The following is a 21296-nucleotide window of genomic DNA, read 5'->3' as shown; positions in this document are numbered from 1 at the left end:
CAAGAGGGGCCCCACTCCCAGATGCTGTGAACAGTGATTGCTAATGATTCCCAGCCACCCTCTTCTATGGAAAACTGGCTCCAACTGAACAGGAGTTGCCTGATCAGAGAGGTTACATGCCCCTTGGGGCTACCCACATTCAACGACTGAGTAACACATGAGCAGAGAAGACCAGACCCTTTGCTTTAAAGGGGGACCAGCTCTGAGATACAAGTGATGCTGCAGAGCTTCCCATGCAGGCAGGCTGAAGACCAGCTGAGACCACTACACTCTCGCTGAGCTCCTTCCCCTGAACTATTTGCTTTTCTTGCCACCCTTCTCCAGAAAGTATCCCTCAATAAATCACCTGGGCAAGAATCCCCATCCCAGACTCTGCTTCTAGGGAAGCCACCTAAGACACAAACAGAAGTACTCTGACCTTGCATACATCATCTCATGTAATGCCTACAGTAATCCTCAGAATAACCCACTTGTAAGACCATCATATCAAAGCATGAGGCCAAAAGAGAGACTGAACGACTTATCCAAGGCTAAAATTTATCCAAATCTTAGCATGTCCCTGTTCCCTCACCAGACCATTGGAGTAGCAGCATGAGGCCCAGTGGAGGCAAGGAGAGATAGAGAAGGAGAAATGGCATCTACTTCTCAGGTTACTCCTTTGCCAGCCAACAGGTGCCCACCTCCTCCTCCCTGCAACAGGCTGTTTGCCCCTGAATCTCTCAATGCTGAGAAAACTCAGGTTCATTTGGCACATCGGTTCTGAATCAGGTACACACACGCTTGACAGGGTTGGTAGGGAGGTAAAGCTCTGGGCAAAACTGGTGGAGCAATCCACTACAAATGTTGGCCCAAACCTATTTCTGTGTCAAGAGGAGGTGAAGAAGGTGATGGGCTCTCTCAGTAAGGGAAAGTTTTCTCTAAAATGTACACCTCGAGAACCTCTGCACAAGATAACATTTCCATCTTTTCTTTATTCCCATTTTATTGAAGGAATGTCTTTTAAGAAACAGACTTCAGCCCCTTGCCCATCCATCCACACATACACAAATGACCACTGCAGAGAATAGTTTTGATCACCTTCTCAAGTGTCCATTCTCCTTTCTCCTTTTGATCTTACCCTGCTTCTCATTTGGGGAATTCACCTACCCTCCAATCTTGGCCACATGGTTTTGGCAGAGTGATCTTTCCCTCAGTTCCAAGGATTGCTCTTCATACCATCCTTCATTCAGGGAACAGCATGTGGCCTAATTTAGGCCAGTGAAAAAGAGAAGACCCAGGACTCCAGTAGGAGTTATTCTCTCTTCTCTGAATGGTGTGGGCTAAAGACGGAAAGTCTGCAGCTATTGTAGCCATTTGGGGACCAGGAGAAGAGAATCCAGAGTTCTTGATGACCTACAAAGAGGTGCTGCAAGGATGGGTCTATTATCATGGAAAGACAAAGTAAGAGGAAATCTGGTCTTTAAATGGTTAGATCAAGCCCCACCTGAACTGAGATCATCTCTTGATTTTCCTGTTGCTTTAGTCACTAAATTTAGTCACTAGGTTGCATTAATTTTTAAACCACAGTGATGTGTGTGTGTGTGTGTGGGGGTGTTGTTTTGGGTTTTTTGCATACAATGGAAAAAGTCTTCAAATCTGAGAGGTCTCCATTCTGCATGTTCTCAAGGGAGTTAAACACTTCTGTTTAATACCTCACTTGTGTTTCACTGAATTCACCCCTCCAGAATCCCCTTTCCTTTTTTATCTCCCCACCAGGATTTTCCATTGTTCTCACTGTTGTTGCCTTGACAATTACCTAATGAGCCGTCAGTGATTCCTAAGTGTGGCAAAACGTTGAAAAGATACTTAGTGCAGTCCCTGTTCCAACTCATAATTTTGATTCTGAACGTAGTTTATGGGCAGGAAACTGTTCCTGCCCCCCACCCCCACCCCACCATTTGCTAATTGATCCTATTGAGAGGTTGAAGCCATCTCATATGCTGAGTTGAGAAAAATTCTGAAATCAGATCCTGCTGGGAAGAAATGCTGTGATTATCTGGTGATATACATCATAGAGGTACGAATTAGGAGCAGGGGGCTGGGAGAAGGGGCACTAACTGACCACCTTGGATCCAAACCAACTCTTTAAGGCCTGCCACAATGTCTAACTCTCCTTGCAGCCTAAATAATTCATATTGCAATTTCAGTCCAGCTCTCCTTAGACTATTCACAGTGGCCATGAGGACTGGGTTGTCAGCCTCATCTGACCCTGTTACGTTTATGATAAAGAGTGCTCTAAAGTTGCCTTACCCATCTCTCCCTCTCCCCAGTGCTAAATGATCCTTTCCCACAGTTTTGGATCTAAATCTAGACAAGGCACTCCCTCTCCATGACTTGCAAAGCCCAGACTGCTAGCAGGCTCGACCTCTGGGGCTCACATTCCCTGTCCATTCTTGGATATACCAAAAGCTTCCTGAACTAAATCTAAGGAGACTAGGAATGGTTTAGAAAACTCCAGTCCTTCATCACGTTGCAACTCCCTTCTTTCACAGAACATCCATTTTATGTTTCCACTACATGGCCAAAGCTGGACATGAATCAGTCACTGCAGAGCACTAACCGGGATTCTGGTACATGACAACTAGAGAAAAGGAGGCTCCCTGCATCTGAATACACCATGTCCCTGACCTTGTCCCACCTGCTCTCTTCGGAAATTTCCTCAATGTCCACGGGCTTAGTGAGACTGTAAGTTGTCACGTCTTCCCTATCTCTGTCCTGCCAAGGGGCAGACATAAGATCCAAGCTAGACCAATTGGGTTCTTCCTGGAACTTCATCTCTCAACTGGAAGGAGACGAGGTTGAGATAAAGGCAGAGCTGACCACATGGTGGTCAAGACTGTCCAGTTGTCCTACCTTCCACAAACCTGGAGTTGCCCTGGCTCCTGGCTCCTTAGCCTTCCCTTTCCTCACCCATCCGATGTATTCTCATTTCACTTCAGCCAGCCAAGGCTGAGTTCCACTGCTTGCATCGACAAACAGTAATGGGTAGTGTTAACATTCCAAGAAGGTGTTTCTCAGATTTTTTAAAACCTTAATGATATATTAAAAAAAAGAAAGCAAACATTTTCACACTTGTGCTGCTGGCAGTACAGAAGAGTTTGGGCCTAGAAATCAATGGCACAGATTTCTCCAGATGTAAACCAAATTGTGTCATGATAACACGATCTTTGTCAAGGAACCACAGTAACCTGAAATTACTTTTGTGATGTTGATCTAATGTCTCATTAAAATTAGGCAAGTCAAGGGGAATGTTGTCCAACTGACCCAACATGGTCAGGAGAAAATGGATTTTGGTGGGCCAGGGTACTGCTTACGGGGTGTCATGATTGACACAAACACAATCGTTACAGCACTTTTGCAAAAAAAAAAAAAAGTATATTTTGCTAATTGCACAGTGCAAATCACTTAACAGTAGAATAGTTTTCACATTGTCATTCTTCAAGGCCTATCTTTTTCTCTGTGCTCCTTTAGTTCATCACCCCAGAATGCCGATCATCATCATAACGACAATATGCAGCAAAGCTTACAATGAGACACGGTGCTGAGTACCTGAATTCCTGGAACTCTTCCTCACCAGACCCCACGAGGCAGGATCTATCAGCAACCAAGTTTTCCAGATGAGAAAACGGAAGCTTATCGAGAAGTAATTCCTAGTGTGCAAAGCATTGTAAGGCACACAGCTGGGATCCAGACCCTATACCCTCAACAACCACATCATGGCATTTATTCAGTGTCTTCGACATGCCAGGCACTGCACTAGGCATTTACAGAGGTTCTGTGTCACATTGAATCCTCACCCCGATCATCAGATGTAGGTTTTATTATCTCCATTTTATAGAGGATGAAGCTGAGGCTCAGAGAGGTTAAGTAACTTGTACAATGTCACACAAGCCATCTGGCTCCTGCACTCTCCCAGCTCTTAACCACTCTGTTTATGCCTCCTGTAGAGAAGGTCAGACATGCCCTTCCCTTTGACCCCTTAATTAATTTCAAAAGTATTTTCAAATTTGAGCAGTCCCCAGCTCCAGCGTCTGGTATTGGGCCTCACATCCTTTAGAATTTCCATCACTGACTTGCTACAAGACTAGATGACTTGATGTATAATCTGTCAAACACTTAGAACAGTGTCTGACACACAGTAAATGCTACACACACATTTCCTATCTTACTTTCTCATCATTGTTACTATTTGAGAGAATCAAACAAGCACCTGTTTTCATTTCAACCATTTATGTGTTCATTACAACTATTATAGTTTTATTGAATAAAGCCAGTTCCGGGGGATTTTTATTGCTTAGGTTTCTATTCATCCTCCTTGGCTTCTTTTCACTTGTTTTTGCCACATTTTTATGATTGTGATGGAATTTCTTGTGTGTCCTTACAAGTAATCAAAACAGAGGGATATATATGTATCTGGCTTTTCTTTAATGTAAACTGGACTTCCGCCTCCCAATTAACCCAAATTAACTAAGACTGGCTGTAATTAGAAGTGGTAACAGTGGGGACGAGAGAGCTGTGATATCAAAGCACACCTTCCCTTTAGGGTCTCCTTCCAAGTCTTTTTGTTTGGTGTCCACCTGAGGCTGGCATGCCTCACCCATTTCTCCCAGCCACTCCCACCTTCAAAAGATTTGTATTGAGCACCTACCTTTCGCCAAGCTAGGGAGGGCTACCATTTTTCCTTTGGGCAGAGGAAGTGTTAGTAGAGGCATTGGGAGGGTTTTCTCAACCCCTGCAGGTCTCAGAACTGCCCTGTACACATGAAAATGGGCCTCGGGGGGTCATTTTTATACTAAGCAAGTCCCACTTGCTTCCCAGCCATTCCTGATTGCACCAAAGATGATCACCTGATCCAAGCTGGGCCAATCAGATTCTCCCTGGAGAAAATTTGAAATTGGCAGCAAGAGACCTTCCTTGGTCCGGGCTTGCAGTTGAACTAAGGGGTCAAGTAAATGTGGGGGGTCCAGAATTCGATTTTGAGATGGTCATCTTTTGCCATGTGGATAAGGTAGACAAAGCTGGTCTACACAGGAGGGGGAAATTGAGAAAATGAGAGGAAGCAGAAAGAGAGGAGAAAGAGAGAGACAGAAGTCTAAGATCTGAAGCTGTTTCCGCAGAGAGAGGACAGACCACTCACCTTCTCCCTGGCCCTGGTGCCTGGCGAAGCTGGGCTGTCCTCCTGGCCCTGGAGTCTGTGAGATATCCCTGGGGCTTTCCAATAAAGGATCCTGTTTTGCTTTATCTAGCTTGAGTGGGTTTCTCCTTATTGCTTCAAAACCAGTTGTGGCCAAGGCAAACTGTCACTGACACCAAGAACTAATGCATGCTCCTCTGATTTTTCATTCATAGAAAAGACCCTAACAGTGGTTTCATCATTAATTCCACAAATATTTGCTGAGGACCTACTATGTGCTGGTGGCATGATGGGTGTATATGATTAGGAGTGTAGTACCAAACACACTAGAGACAGCTATGACTCTGTGGAGTTGATACTTCTTGGGAAAGAAGAGAGAGAAAGTAAGGAAACCAATTATTCCAACATGCTGTTGCTGATGCTACATGATGAATCTTCAAGACGCCCATCCAGCCTTCTGTGGGAGCAACAGGTGGGTCTTGGAGCTGCAGGGAGGCTGTGGGAAGAGAAGGGAGATGTGGAGAAAGGACTGGATGAGGGCCTGCAAACTGGACTTCAGCCTCGACTCAATTATTTATAAGCTGTTGACCTTGAAACTGGACAAACCTCTCTGTTGTTCCATACCTCTGAAACAGCAGAGGGGTGAGTATGTGTGTGTGCTGGGGGGGGGCGGGGGGAGTCAACTAGAAGGTAATGAGGTTAATGAATTGTATGATATGTAATTTATACCCTAATGCCTCACAGAGAGGTGCCTGGATTTGGAGTGTTTGCGGGGCCAAAGTAGCATCTTAGAAAGAACACAAAGATCTAAAGCTAGACCAGCGGTTCTTGGTGGGGATGATTTTAACTCCCAGGGGATAGTGGCAATGTCTGGAGACATTTTTGGTTGTCACACCTGGGGGGCAGGGCACTACTGGTATCTAATGGGTAGAAGCCAAGGATGTTGCCAAACAACGCACAGGGCAGCAGCCTCCCCCCAACACTGAATGGTCTGGCCCAAAATGTCAATAGCACTGAGGTTGAGAAATGCTATGTTAAGCAAATCCTGATTGTGCCTTACGAACTGTGTGACCTTTGGTAGTGTGATTTTTCCTCATACCTTATTTTGTCTTTCTTCTATAAGGTAGGAATCGATAATATCTTCAGCACTGAGCTTTTATGAGGGTCAAAAGATAATGCATACAAAGTGCCTTGCACAGACAAAACCATATATATATATATATATATATATATATATATTTTTTTTTTTTTTTTTTTTTTTTTTTTTACTGAATGGGCTATTCTGCTCATCCATGGCTGCATGTTCAGCACCAGAAGGATCCTGTGGGGGAGTTCACACCCTTAGCTGATGCTCCTTCCAGCCCAGCCTAGAGTTTTTTTATGGTTAGAGCCCTTCAGCCCATCTTCCTGTCTCTTGCAAGCAGTGGGCACAGCAGAGCACATCGGATTCAAAAGGCCTTTCTAAAGGTTCAGGCCCTGAGGATGTGCTCAAGATCTGTTGGCTTTAGAATCTGAATGGCCAGACAAGTGTCTCTGCCATCCAGGCCCTCAGTCTCCAGAAGGGCCAACACCAGGTGCTGGAGATGAGAACACAGTGAATGATGGAAACTTCTCAAGTATGTAATTAGGAGGCATGTTGACATCATTACACCATCTAGGCAGATGACCAGGAAATTTCGACACTCTTGCTCTGCTTTCTCAGTGGTCCTGCCCGCCTCCCATGTGGCTTAGGGAGTCAAGCCTCATGCCCAACTACGGGCTTTGCTAACCTCCCATCCAGGCCCTAATGCTCTGTGCAGTTAAGGCACAGGGCAGATATAGGGTCCTAAAGTGGTATGCGTGTCTCCACCATAAACCATGTTCACTTTCTTCCCTTGCCAAGTGCAGAGAAGCAAACATAACTAGCAAAAATAATCGTAACAGTGATAATGCTAAAAAGTCCTGCAAGTGTGGGGAGCTGGCTACTGGAGGTGAGAAGTCTAAAATTGAAGTGTCTGCAGGCTTGGCTCCTTCTAGAGGCCCTCAGGGAGGATCCATGCCATGCTTCTCTCGTAGGTTTTGGGGGTTGCCAGCAATCCTTGGCATTCCTTGGCTTGTAGATGCACCCCCCAATCTCTGCCTCTGTCTTTACATGGCTTTCACTGAACATCCTTTCCTCTTTTCTGCTCTTATCAGGACATTTGTCATTGGACTTAGGCCTCATCCTAATTCAAGTAGATCTAGTTTTAAAATCCTTAACATAATTACATCTGCAAAGACCCTTTCCCCAAATAAAGTCATGTTCACAGGTTCCAGGTGGACTGACTTTTGAGGGGCTACCTACCAGTCAACACAGATTGCTGACTGCTGGGTCCCATGTCCAGAACTTGCATGTCTAAAAATTCCCAGGAGATGCCGATGCTCCTGGACCAGGGACCACTGTTGGAGGACCATTGCTGTTGGCAAAAACTCCACACCCCCGTGATCTGATGTCCTGGTATTTAACTAGTGTCAGATGTATACACTGAACAAACTTTGACAGATGGCAGACTTTTGCCCCCATCTTTCATCCTTCACCACCTAATACGACCCTGCCCTGACTCCCCAGTGACCCCAATTAATCTTCAGGAAGCAGTCAAACCTCCTGTATAAAACAAAGGAGGTTGGGCATAGCCAGGCCTGACTTCGCATCTTACCAGCCGTTTGAGTTTGGAAGAATCATTTCACCTCCCTGAGCCTACCTTCCCCCACTGTAAAATGGGAGAAGAATATTGATTGGCCTAGTCGCAGTTCTTGAAAGGCTTAAATGGGCCATATATGTAAATGTAGCCATTGCCAAGACTAAAACTCTCAGCAAGCCAGTAGTCCTAATAAGTGGCCCAGATACTGTTGTGTGATGGGCACATGGTGGCTGGAAGGACTCTGGCTCTAATTCCGCCACGTGACAGGGAGGGAGTATGTCCGGGCCCCTCCCTTCCTCTCCTGGTCCCTCAGAGCCCTAGATACTTCCTCTCTGGCCAATTTACTGGCCAGCTACATCTCCAGGTCCCAGGGTGGCAAGTAATCATTCGGTATTGCCCACCTCTGCTGTGCTTCCCGGGGATGTGCCTCATCAGCTTTAATCCAGCTGGCTGACCTGCACTGGGTCCCTGGTTTATTTCCAGCCACCACTTTGTAACATCACTGAACTGACTTTGACACTTTGAGGACACTGGGGTGATGGTCCAGGCCAGCTAACTGCCCACTAGTAGAGAGGTGGGTGCCAAGGACTTGAGGAGAGTCTGAGCTGGAATCAGGGACAAGGGATCACCTAATCTCCTGGGACTACAGAGAAGTGGGGCTCTCTCACTGGGATCCCCCAAATGGTAAGGCAGTAAGGAGGCCTTTTGCAATTCAGGAGGCATGATGGTGTCAGAAAGGCCTGGGTTCAAACCAAAATGCATCGCTTAGCTGGCTGTGTAAGCCCCAGAAAATCTGCAGCCTCGCAGAGCCTCAGGTACTTCATTGGTGACATGGAGATCATAAAGCAAACTGCCTCCCAGGCTGTTGGTAGGATCCATGAAATAATCCACATTTAAGTGTTTTTGCAGAGTGCCCTCCTAGCATAGAGAAAGCTCCTTGCCAGCTCATTCTTCTCTCTTCCATGGGAGAAGCCCAGGGCCAGAATCACAGGCTCACGAGACCCCCCACTGGATGGATTTAGGACTCGGGTCACTCTTTTTTCTTAATATACATAATGTAAAATGTACCATAGTGACTATTTTTTTAAGTGTCCACGTCTGTGGCATGAGGTACATTCGCACTGTTGGACAACCAGTACCACTGTCCACTTCCACAAAGCCTTGTCATTTCTGAGAGATGAGGATGCAGGGGTGACATGTTAGTTGGTGACACGTCAGTTCCTGAGTACTGCAGGTCCTCCACGAAGCAGTGGGCCAGTGACTCAAGAGAGAAAAGAGCCAGATCAAAGGATGGGGCTGGGGGAATGGGCAAAACGGGTCTTGAGAAGCCACCTCGTCCAGCCCCCAGTCTCTGTAAGCACCGATCCCACATCTTCCATCCCTTCCCTAGAGTTCCCAGGGAAGGTGGCTGTGCAGATGTCTTAAACACAGGACACGGCTGGGTTCACACCCTGGCTCTGCTTTATCAGCAGTGTAGACTTAGCCAAGAGATTTCTCTCTCAGCCTTCCCCTCTTCATCTGTAAAATGGGAAGAAAAATGATACCTACTACATTGGTTTGCTAATAAGCTAATAGAAAGAGCTCAGCACACAGTGACTGGTAAGTAGGTGTTAGCTATTGCTATGATGGTCCCTCCCAAAGCCTTCTGCCTGTGTGCCTTTTTGGAAATGTCTTAGTGTGACCTCATTCTGTAACTCTGAGTCCTCATTAGGACAGGAATTCCTTCCCTGGTGGAGGACCCTGCTCACCACAGCACACTCAGGTTCCTTTCATGTCCTGGTGAGTGTCCCTCCCCCAAAGGGGGTTGAGGATGAGAATCACCCCCAAAATCTGCCCGCCAACCCAGAGTCGAGCCCCGGCCTGGCCAATCACATGTGCTCACCCTGCAGTGGTTTCCTAGGTAACCACTACTCTGTGCCAACAAAGAGATGGGGTGCTGGGCGAGGGGGCGCTGAGGGAAGGCACAGAGAGGAACCCGGGGGTGCAGACTGACAGAGCCAGAGTCAGAGAGAGGGGGACAGAGGGCAGAGACAGTCACGGAGATGAAGTAACACAAGCAGCAATGGGGGGAAGAAATGCAGGAAGCTGGAAAGAAGGAAAAAAAGAAATTCCATCTCTTTTGCTGTGTTCGTACACATACACACACATGTGCACGCACACATACATGTGCATATGCACACATATACACACATGCCTGTATACACCCATGTAAACCACATGTACATGTGCATATGCACGTATACACACAAACACACACATATACAAAAATACACCCATTCACACACACCTAGAACCTTTTTCCATCTTAAGTCACAAGAAAGCTGGGTTTCCCAAACAGCCCAGCTGTGGTGTTCACTGGCATTCAGGAAGCCTGCCAAAGCTGAGCCTCCAAATTCAGATTATCGAGGGTGCTACCCTCCTGGACGGAAGGAGAGCGTGAAAACACAGGTCGACCTTTTCATCTAAAAGCAAGGCTATCCCCCAAACCAGCCCAATGGCACTGCAAGGTTTGGGACTTTGAGGGGACTATCCCCAGTGTCCCTCAGTGTCAAGCAAAGAGAGAAGGAGTGTATGAGTGTCTGTGTATGTGTCCACACACACTTTTAAGAACCTGGTTAATATTCAGGCCCACAAACCTGGGTGGCTCAGCGGTTTATCGCCGCCTTCAGCCCAGGTTGTGATCCTGGAGACCTGGGATCGAGTCCCACATCGGGCTCCCTGCATGGAGCCTGCTTCTCCCTCTGCCTGTGTCTCTGCCTCTGTGTGTGTGTGTGTGTGTGTGTGTGTGTGTGTGTCATGAACGGATAAATAAAATCTTTAAAAAATATATTCAGGCCCACAAAACAATAGCAAGTGGTGAAAATCATCACCACTTAGAAAGTACTTCTGTGTGCCAGGAACCACGGATCCATGCGTTGTCTCAGTTCAGCCACACAAAGTTGTTGGCTTCTGTTATGGATGGGAAAACTGAGGCACGGGATGGTCAAGCACACTGTCTAAGGGGCCTGATCTCAGAGCCCAGATGCTGAACCACTCAGCCCTCCCAGCATGTCAGCCCCATCCCAGCCAGCCTGGAACTTCCTGTGCGTTAGAGACTGGGTCCCCTTCATTAAATGTCAGTGTCTGGGGTGCCAGGAAGGGACACCTATAGTGAGATCTGAAGGTCAAGGAGGAATCAGTGGGAGTAGAAGGTAGGAGTGTAGAGTGAGCCAAGCAGGGTAAGAAACAACCTGAAGCCCTGTGACAAAGCCCAGTTTGTTGGGTGGCAGTGGGACTGGCAGGTGCAGGTGGAATTGGAAAGGTGGGTTAAGGTAGGACCTATGCTGGGATGCAAGTTTAGACTCGACCCTGAGGGAAGTGCCACACCACTGAAGATGTGCTCTTTAGGTGACAAGTCACATGATCGGATTTGCCTTTTAGGAAGAACACACCAGCTTCAGCCAAGAGAGCAGATTGAAGGAGATTAAGTCTGGCCAAAAAGACCGAGAATCTCACCTGCTTCTCCCCAGAGTGGCACAGATTGACAGATAAGGAAATCAATGCACAGACAGGAGAAGCCATTTGCCCAAAGTCTGTAAGGTCTCTAAAGTTACATGGGGCGCCTGGGTGGCTCAGTTAGTGAAGCGTCTGCCTTCGGTTCAGGTCATGATTCAGGGTCCTGGGATGGGCCCTGCATTGGGCTCCCTCCTCAGTGGGGAGCCTGCTTCACCCTCTCCTCCCCACTTGTGCTCTCTCTCACTATCTCTCTCTCTCTCTCAAATAAATAAATAAATCTTTTAAAAAATAATTTAAAAATAAATAAAGTCATGGAGCCCAGAGTTGAGCTTGAGTTCATCCAACCCCAGAGCCCAGCACTTTAGCACCTACACAAGCCCCTGCCCATCAGGTGTTACTTAGAGACTCACCCATCCCTCGGCAGACAGGAATCTGGAAGAGATCCCACTGTGGCCCCTTCCCCCACATCAGGACAAGATTCCATTCCAGATTCTCAGCACTGAGAAAGAAAGTAAGCAGAAGCACTCAGTCTGTCTCTTCTAGGGGTTCAAAAACTTTAATTCTCCATATAGTGTCCTTGGAGACTGCACAGGCTCTAGTTATTTCTTTCTATTTGAATATCCATCCAAGATCCAAAGCATTTAAAGCTCTCAGGGGCCTTGATGGTGCTCCAGCTCAACATGGAACAGCTACTTTCCCAGATTCTATGCCCTCCTGCTTACAAACTAAAAGCAGACACTTAAAACAAGTCTTGCAGCATCTCTATGAGTGAGGTCCTTGGATTCCAGTATAATGATGCTACCTATTTGCAGAGGGACATCTCATAAATCTGGGGAACTGTGTCAAATTATCTATCTGCTGAATGTAACTGACAACAGAGGCCCTGTTTTGATTCACTGGATTGGCAACTGATAAAAACCATGTATTTACTGCACACCTACTATGTTCCAGACAGGGGGCAAGGTGCTTTATATTCATGACATTTAATTCTCAAAACGTTCCTATGACTCAGGTATGATTAGTACTCGCATTTTACAGATGAAGAGTGTGAGGCTCATGGCAGTTAAGTGACTTGGCCACATTAACCAAATTATTAATTCAATGCATATCAATTTGGTGCCTACTGTGTACGAGGCACTCTTCAAGAATTAGAATTACCCCATTAAACAATAACAAAAAGGGGTGACTGGGTGTCTCGATCATCTGAGTGCCCAACTCTTGATTTCAGTTCAGATCATGATCTCAGAGTTGTGAGACTGCACCCTGTGTCAGGCTCAGTGCTCAGCATGGAGTCTGCTTAAGAATTCTCTTTTCCTTTCCCTCTGCCCAACCCCCACTTGCACGTTCTCTCTCTTTCAAAAACAAATAAACAAACAATAACAAAAATGATGGTTCTCATAGAACTTCTAGAGAAAGGAGATAAAAATTAAGCAAATAAATATAAATAAGTTTGGTGGTGGTGGTACAAGCTATAAAGGAAAGAGGAAATATTTAAAGGGAATATTGTATTGGTCAGGATGCATTAGGGTGTGCTGCAGTAACAAACAACCCCTCAGTGCCAGTGGCTGGACCATCTCTCACTCACACTGCATATCAAAAGCAGGTTGGCAGAGGGATGTATCCACCACAGTCACTCAGGGACCCAAGCTAACGGAGGAGACTTCATATCACATATGTTTGATCTCAGTGTGCTGTCCATGGCAAGGGAAAAATGACACAGGAAATTTCCATACTGGCTATTACAGCTTCCACAAGAAGTGACACACACGTGTCATTTCTGCTCAGAAATCACTGGCCGAAGCAATCACATGGCCACTCCTAACTTAAAACGATGGACAAGCGGATGCTCCTACCTTGCTCCTGGAAGGAGGAGAAACAGTTACTGTGATTAGTCGGGACGGGGGAGCTGATTGGAGTAGAGAGATCACAGAAGGCCCTTTGCATCACAAACAGCAAAACGGGGATGTGAATACAACCTAGTTCGCAAACCTGCACCTGCTCACTCAGCCAGCCCACCAGGATGACTTGTTGATGGACCCGCAAGACACAGCACAGGTACCTCAGAGAGGGATTTGCCAAGTGAACTGTGGCAGGGAGCGCACTGCCAATAGGGAGACAAAGATCTGCCAAGTCATCCTAATAAGCAAAGATTCTAGAAGCTCCAGACAAGACTCACTACTTCTACTTCCCTTGGAAAATTCAAAGGACTCCCATTTTGGTTCAGAAATGTTTATTTTCCATTCTCTCTTTCTTTCCACAGGAGAGCCACAGCACGTAAAACATGGATAACCCTTCCATGGCCACAGGATTGTTAAACTTGGCCCAGAACATAAGAGCACTAAAAAAAAGAGGGGATATCTCACCTAGAAATATGGATGAAAGGCCATCCGGATGCCTCATGCTATCACTTTTACATCAAGTGATTAAACAAGGGCATCCCTTTCATGGGAACAGAAGTACACTCAGTTGGCTGAGCTGTGGACATGGTTTTGCACCATGAATTCCACCCTCTTCTCTCTAAAAGGGTCATTGGTTCATTGCTTACAGACATCCAGTCTGGACCTGCATGAGGAGCCTGTGTATAGACTGGGGCCCAGGTCACGTAGTGGTGAGAGGCTGGGTATCAGAGAGAGAGGAGAAAGGAGGAAAGAAGAAGGAAGAGAGAGAGACCAGCGTTAATGAGGTGTGTTCCCTATCAAGTATGTAAATAGAGGAGAGAAGCCCTCTCCCATGGTCCTGCTTGGTTTTCTCTACCCTGTTGGAAGTCATCTTGCTCATGACTGTGTTCTCTTGTGTCCTCCCTGCTGCCACAGTAGGAAGATTAGTTCCCTCAGCAGGGGCACCCACCCCTGTCACTTTACTGCTGCATCCCCAGCATCTACAGACATGCCTAGCACAGAGTAGGTTCTAAATAAATATCTGTGGACTGAATAAATGAAAAACCAGCATTGACACTACTCTTGGAGTCTCAGCTCCCAGCAGGAGTTGAGAGTCCAGAGTCACGATACAGGAAATAGGCAGAGAATGCAAGGGAATGGACCCAGGCACAGACCCAACTGCCTGCACCTCTTTGGCATATGTGCCCTTGATTAGAAGACCTCGCGGATCCCCCCTGGCACGCGGCAAGGTGTAAACAGAAATGCACGACAAAGATAACCTGCTTTCCTGGTGTGGAGGAAGGAGAGGACACTGAAGGACCCAGCACTCAGACAGTTGTTCTGCATAATTATCCCCATGATGCCCCACGGTAAATCACTGAGGGAGCAGAGACATGAGCTTTTATGGAACCCATTTTACAGATAGGGAAACTGAGGCACTATGAGGCAGGATCTCTTGGTTAGTAAGCAGTGGGTCTGAAATCAAACCCTGCCAAGTGTATCTGGCTCCTGAAACTGTGTTCCTCCATCAAGAGCCAGGACTAAGGTAAGGGAGTGAGCCACACTGTATTTGGGTGCAAAATATAAAAGAGGGCATCAAAAATAATCATTGAGACAAAGAATAATTTAATGCAATAGTTTTAAAAGTCAAAAATTAAATCAAAGAAATCCATAATGAAAAACTGTCAAACTTTAAAATAGAGACACAATCAGTAACTGCTGTGCCAACCCAGTGGGAGCCTGAGGCCAATGACCAGTAGTACCCTGCTCACCCTAGGCCAGGAAACTCCCCAGTATCCTAGTGTCAAGGGCTCTGGAGGGACGTCATAACTCATGCCCTGCAAATTATAAAATGCTCAGTACCCTTTGTAGCACTTTAGCAAATATTCAGTAAAACCTGCTGAGGCCCTCAAGACCCAAATAGGATCTGTATTTTATGGCTGTAGCAGCTGGGACACAGAGAGGTTAAGCAGCCTGCTCCAGGTCCCACAGCAAGATCGGTTGTACCCAGACACAGTCCTTATTCTACTCCATAGAACTTCCGGAGGCAAAATACACCATTGTTTTTGCGGGTAAGATTTATTTGAACACCATCTCTACCTTTCCGGTCTGCGTGGCATTGGTTGATCACTCCAGTCAGATTTAGCAAATGAAAATGAAGGATGCCCAGTTAAATCTGAACTTCAGAAAAACAAAGGACGATTTTTTTTTTTAGGGTAAGTCCCATGCAATATTTGGGACTTTACTTACACTAAAAGTTATCTGAAATCTGAGTTTATCTGGGCATCCTGTATTTTATTTAGAAACCCTAGCCACAACAGAATTGGGATAACAAAAATAATCATATAATAAAAATAATCACCTAACTGGGCACTTGCCTGCCATCACTTCTCCCTCCCTCACTCAAACCCACCTCCACTGGCCTTCTCTCCCTTCCTCACACATCGAGCTGTTTCCACCCTGAAGGACCCTGCAAGGTCCTTCGGCCTGCTTGAAATGTTCTGACGGCTCAGAGCAGCCTCCCCATCACTGTCCTGTTTCTGTCCCTCTGCCTGTTTGCTTCTTTTATATCAGAAATCACAACTTGCATGGGTTTTATGACATGGATGGTTATATAGTTTGGGGCTCCCCCTCCACAATAGTCCACAATACACTGCAAGTTTCAGAAGGCAGCTGCTGTGCTTGGTAGGCCCTGTCTCCATGCCCAGCACCCAGTGCAGTGCCCAGCATGCAGAAAGCGCTCAACAAAGGTATCCAGTCAATATAACCACTGGCACCCCCAGTTCAGCCACACCCTGCCTGTCCTCAAGGCACCCTCCAAGGTGACCTCATACCCATATTCCCTTGAATCTAGACAATGCACAAAACTGCCAAGTTCAAAGGCTTTGCCGATACGGAACCGTCTCAGACCTTCGGACTCACCAACCTTCACCAAACTTCTCTTGACAACAATAACAACCAAAAAAAATATAGATTATATAACTCTAGATGGGGGAATAGTCATCAAAAATATTTCCCTGCCTCACATCATCCTGTTATTATTTTGACATCTGTGTAGGCTGTGGAATGATTCTTTTAACACTGTGTGTGAGGCATATTTCTATCTCCGGCGGTAGCATGGAGCATATGCAAAGGCTTCGGGAGCCTATTCTAGTAGGTCTTGCTTGTAGCCGTATCAGGCCCTGTGTGGACGGCCTGAAAAAGCATCTCCTCTGTTTACTATGGTTAACAGAGATTAGCATCCAAGTAGCAGGGTAATAGCCAAGCCCTGCTGTTCCTCTATGACAGATCCTGTGGTCCCGATGGAGATAGGAACAGTGGGGCCAAGAGGCCCCCACCCCCCATAGCAAGCGCCATGACTTGAAGGGGATACCATCTGATTCCAAGTAATCACGGTGGCAGCTACCATCCACCCAGGACCTGGAAGGCCCAGTGCTATGCTAGGCTGCTTTCAGGCATTATTTCTTCTGATCCTCATCATCACCCTCAGTGGCAGGTTCCATTCTCCCCACTTCTCAGAGAAGGAAACTGAGATCCAGAGAGAAGTTGTTTTGTTTTGTTTTTAAATCAAAACAAAACAAAAACCTTTCCCCAGGTGCTCTGGCTGACAAGACACAGAGCAAGGGAACTCAACCTCTGCTGCTTCTAAAGGCAAACAGGTGCTCTGGGGACAGCACAGGTAATATGACTGTCCTCACCAGCAGCCCCAGTCTGAGTCTGAGGAAGTGGGGAGATGTCCCAGTGGTTCTCCCAGGATGATGTTCAAGCAGCATAAATAATATGGCCCAAAGGAACACAGAGAGGGAGAGGAGGAAGCCAGGGCTTTGGGGTTAGGCCTAGTTGGGGTTCAGTAGGATCATCTGTGCTTCTCTATCATGGGTCAAGATCTTTGTGAATCCCAGGTTACCCCACCTGTAAAATGAAAGTAATCATAGTAATTACTTCCTATGTTGGTCTGCTCAGGCCCCAGTGACAAAGCACCACAAACTGGTTGCTCAGACGATAGGAAAGTGTTGTCTCACAGCTCTGGAGGTTGGAAATCTGAAATAGAGGTGTCGGTGGAATTGGTCCCTTCTGTAGGCTGTGAGGGAGACTCTGTCCCAGGCCCCTCCTTGGCTTGTAAATAGCTGTCTTCCCGTGTCTTCACCTCATCTTGTCTCCATGCATGTCTCTGTGTCTAAATTTGCCCTTTTTATTAAGATTTTATTTATTTATTCATGAGAGACACAGAGAGAGACAAAGGCAGAGACACAGGCAGAAGGAGAAGCACACTCCTCACAGGGAGCCTGATGTGGGACTTGATCCCAGGACCCCAGGACCATGACTTGAGCCTAAGGCAGACGTTCAACCATTGAGCCAACCCAAGCATCCCAGATTTGGCCTTTTATATAAAGACACTAGTCCTATTGGATCAGGGCTCATCTGAATGCCCCACTTGAAATTTAAAGACCCCATCTCCAAAGAAGGTCGCATTCTGAGGTCCTGAGGTTTAAGACTTCAACATATGAATTGTATAGGGGGGAAAGACACACAATTCAACCTACAACATGACTTCCTAAGAATGTTTTATTGATTAATACATAAAATATACATGGAAACACCTTCCCATATATCCATCCTCAAAAACAAAGTCAATGCCTACCTTGGCCAAATAGTCTAGGATGATATATCACCCTTTGGTGAGCTGCTTGATGATGTTAATGACTACTGGTCCTTAGCTGGATCCCTACCAGTGGGAGATCTCTCCCCCGCAATACACACACACACACACACACACACACACTAGCCAATAGCAGGTCAATGTCATGGCACCAGCATACTGTATGGTAGCCCTGAGCATGTGCAAAAGCTTTAACAACATCTCTACAGGCTTGTGCTTGCAGCTACACTGAGCTTGGAATGAAAGCCTGGAGGAAGACCCTTGTGGCTCTAGTATTTTATACCCAGCTTTGCCACTTTCCAGCATCATGGCTTCCTCCCCAGGCCTCAACTTTGCTCATCTGTAAATGGGGGAAAATTATGATACTCCTGAGAATCAAATACAGAAGAAGCATAAAGTGCCTCATGGCTTGGGACCAGAATAGTGAATAGTTATCAACATGAGTTTTCTTTGTTGTGACCACAAGGGAACCCTTGAGTAAGAGGCCCAGGAAAGGACCATGTGTCCCAAACTTTGGCAAATATTGAAAAGCATCAATTCCCACAGAGGCAAGTTCAGCAACTCTAGGGCCAGCCTGGGAACTGGCAATTTTAACAAGTGTTCAGATATTATTATTATTATTATTATTATTATTATTATTATTATTACCAGGAAATAAGCAACTCACGTTGGTATTCACCCAATTGCTGGAAAAGCATTAAAAAAAATCCATATGCCTGGGCCCTGCTCCACCTCCAGCACTACTGAATCAAGATCTCCAGAGGGCAGGCCCTGCACATTTACACATGGAAACAGCTCCCCCGCAATTTTGAAGCATGCTTTTGATGAAGAATCACTAGTTTAGAGCAGCAGTCCCCACACCGCGTCATGTATCAGATCCCCTTAGGTGTGGTTTTTTTTTGTTTGTTTGTTTGTTTTTAGATTTTATTTATTTGAGAGAAAGAGAGTAAGAAAGAGAACGAGCAGGGGGGAGGGGGAAGGAGAAGCAGGCTCCCCACTGAGCAGGGAGCCTGATGTGGAGCTCAATCCCAGGACCCCAGGATTATGACCTGAGCCAAAGGCAGCCACTTAAGGAACGAAGCCACCCAGGTGCCCCCCCATAGGTGTGTATAAAATGCAGGCTCTGGGGCCCTTACTCCCTGAACTCTGATTCTTAGGTCTGTGGTAAGGCCTAAGAATTTCCATTTTAATAAGCTTCCATTGAATACAAGTCCCTCCCATACCTAATGGTGTTCTACACATCTGAACTTGATGTCTATAGGTGAGTCCAACATAAAAGGCCCAACACAGATCCTGCTGGCCAGGAGAAGTTGATTCAGAGAGCAAGTGTTTTGGAGTGAGCCAGTGCACACAGGCTTTTCCCGCTCTTCTGTTGCCCTGGTATAAAGAATGAGAGCACAGCCCATTTACACAGGGGTCCCCTATATCTCACACATCCATTCAGCTGGTATTTCCTGAGCTCCCGCTATGTGTCAGGCCCTAAAGTGTGCCCTGGGGAGTCCTTGCTGAGCCCTCGTCCTCCTAGAGCTCACAGTCCATCGAGGGAGATAGATGTGTGACCCAATAAGCACATCTGTGCCCTGAGCATCATGAAAACCATGTGTGACAGCACTGGCCAGAGTCTGTAGGTCCGGATGGCAACCCATGGGCTCTATTTAGCAAAGGTTCACTGGCCGCTACCAAAGGCAGTTGATGGTTTTCATCCACTCTCAGCTGAGTACAAGAAATGTTCTTCTAAAAAACACCTTGGTTGAGTAACAAATAAGAGAATGTCAACTTCACCATGCCCCAGGTTATTCCAACAACTCTTCTGTATTTTCAGTGTCTCCCCAGGTGGCCATGGCCTCCAGAGCACTAAAAGGACCAGAGTGGGTGGAGGTAGAGAGTGAAGCTCATTCCTTTGTGGGTCCACCGAAGCCCTATTATAGCTCTCACAAGACTGGGATGTGAGCTGAGAGTCAAGACACCTTACTGTGACCATGAGCAAGATGAAGGAAATACAGGGCCTGGAGCACAGAATTGGAGAGAGAAAGCCATCCTTCTCCAAACACTTAGGTGAGCCTATGAGTGTTGAGTCATCGGTAGAATCCTGTGGTAGAAAATCACAATGGTCACTGCTCAAAGGACACAGAACGACAAGGTGGTTATAAGCACAGACTCTAGAACAAGGATGCCTGAGTTCGAATCCTGCCTCTACTTACTTGCGGTGTGGTCTTCAATAAATCACTTACCTGCTATATGGTTCAGTCTCCCCATCTGAAAAATGGGCATCATCATAGCGCCTCCCTCATGAGGCTGGTGTGTGGATCATATAAACTAACAAGAGTGCGGTGCTTAGAATGGTGCCTGGCACAGAGAAGTCATTTAAAAAACGTATACTATGATGATGATGGCGATGGCCAAATTGGGGAGAGGACTGTTAATTGAACAATGTTATATATGAATACGAATTTGCATCTGTGATCAATGGGACACCTGGACAGGGTGGGGTAAAGGGATTTGATGTGAAGACATCAGAGAAAGTTCTCTAAGGAAGAGCTGCTTGAGCGGAAATTTAAAGGACAAGTGAAAGCTAACTCCAGTTGGACTAGAGAAAATAGTGAATCAGATAGCGGGTGCAAAGCAGCATGTGCAAAGGCCCTGTGGCAGGAGGGCACGTGGAAATTTCCAAGCACTAAAAGGAGGTCGACTTAACTGGAAGGCAGAGTGAGGGGAACATAGGTTCCAGATGGGGCTGGAGGTGCAGGCAAAGGCCAGAAAGAGGCAGCCCATGTTGAAGATTTCTCTCTAACCCAAGTATCTGCCTCAAGGTGAGTCTAAACCCTCCCCACACTGCGCAATTTGTTATTTGCCATTTCATCAACCAACTCTAGAGGAGTTTCACAACCCCCCCCCCTTAGCAAAATCCTACTGTTGCCCTGAAAATAAGTCAAATTTGTCAGCTATTTTTAAAAGGAGGTTATGATGGAAACTTAAAGGCATTCTCCTTGATTCGCCAATAAGAATTTCCGTAGCTGTGTGTGTATAGTCAAATGACTTACAAGGCTCCTTGGTTCCCAGAAATATCGGGGAGTTTAAAATAGAACAGTCATCATTTGCTGCTCAGGAAACTTCAGCGTTACACAAAAAGAGGGAAAGATAAGAAAGGGAGTCACATTCACTGCGGCCAACTGTGCACCCAAGGCCAAGCTGGCAGTGGGCTCCACCCAGGTACTCCCCATTTTGCCTCCACGCCCCACCTGTAAAGGTAAAGAGCATCATTACCCCCACTTTGGCAGATGACTAAACTAAGTCTCCTCAGATGGTTTGTTTAACATCATTGTTTCAACCAAAGCCTGAATCCATAGCCTGTCTGCTACCCTTGATTAATGGTCAAGGTAAGGAAGAAGGACAAAGCAATGGTTAAAGGCCAGGCTGTTGGGGTGGCTGCT

At 46.4% G+C, this 21296-nt stretch overlaps 1 protein-coding gene and 1 long non-coding RNA gene across 5 annotated transcripts in view; both read right to left on the bottom strand.

Annotated features, from left to right (window-relative positions):
* SHISA9 (shisa family member 9) overlaps positions 1-21296 on the bottom strand; it is a 288046-nt gene that overhangs the window by 141085 nt on the left and 125665 nt on the right. The gene's annotated exons all lie outside the window — the stretch shown is intronic.
* The window catches only part of LOC140638462 (uncharacterized), a 66408-nt gene that overhangs the window by 24356 nt on the left and 20756 nt on the right, over positions 1-21296 (bottom strand). The window contains exon 5 of one of the 3 annotated variants that reach the window (XR_012035485.1): positions 5177-5669. The exons of the other annotated variants lie outside the window; for them this stretch is intronic. This is a non-coding gene — a long non-coding RNA (uncharacterized lncRNA). The remainder of the gene's footprint in view (positions 1-5176; positions 5670-21296) is intronic. 3 annotated transcript variants of the gene reach the window in all.

The sequence above is a fragment of the Canis lupus genome, chromosome 8 (genome assembly GCF_048164855.1).
Source record: "Canis lupus baileyi chromosome 8, mCanLup2.hap1, whole genome shotgun sequence".
In the NCBI taxonomy this organism is placed as follows: domain Eukaryota; kingdom Metazoa; phylum Chordata; class Mammalia; order Carnivora; family Canidae; genus Canis; species Canis lupus.
Note: the sequence above shows the minus strand (reverse complement) of the source record. Positions and strands in the feature narration are given on the sequence as shown.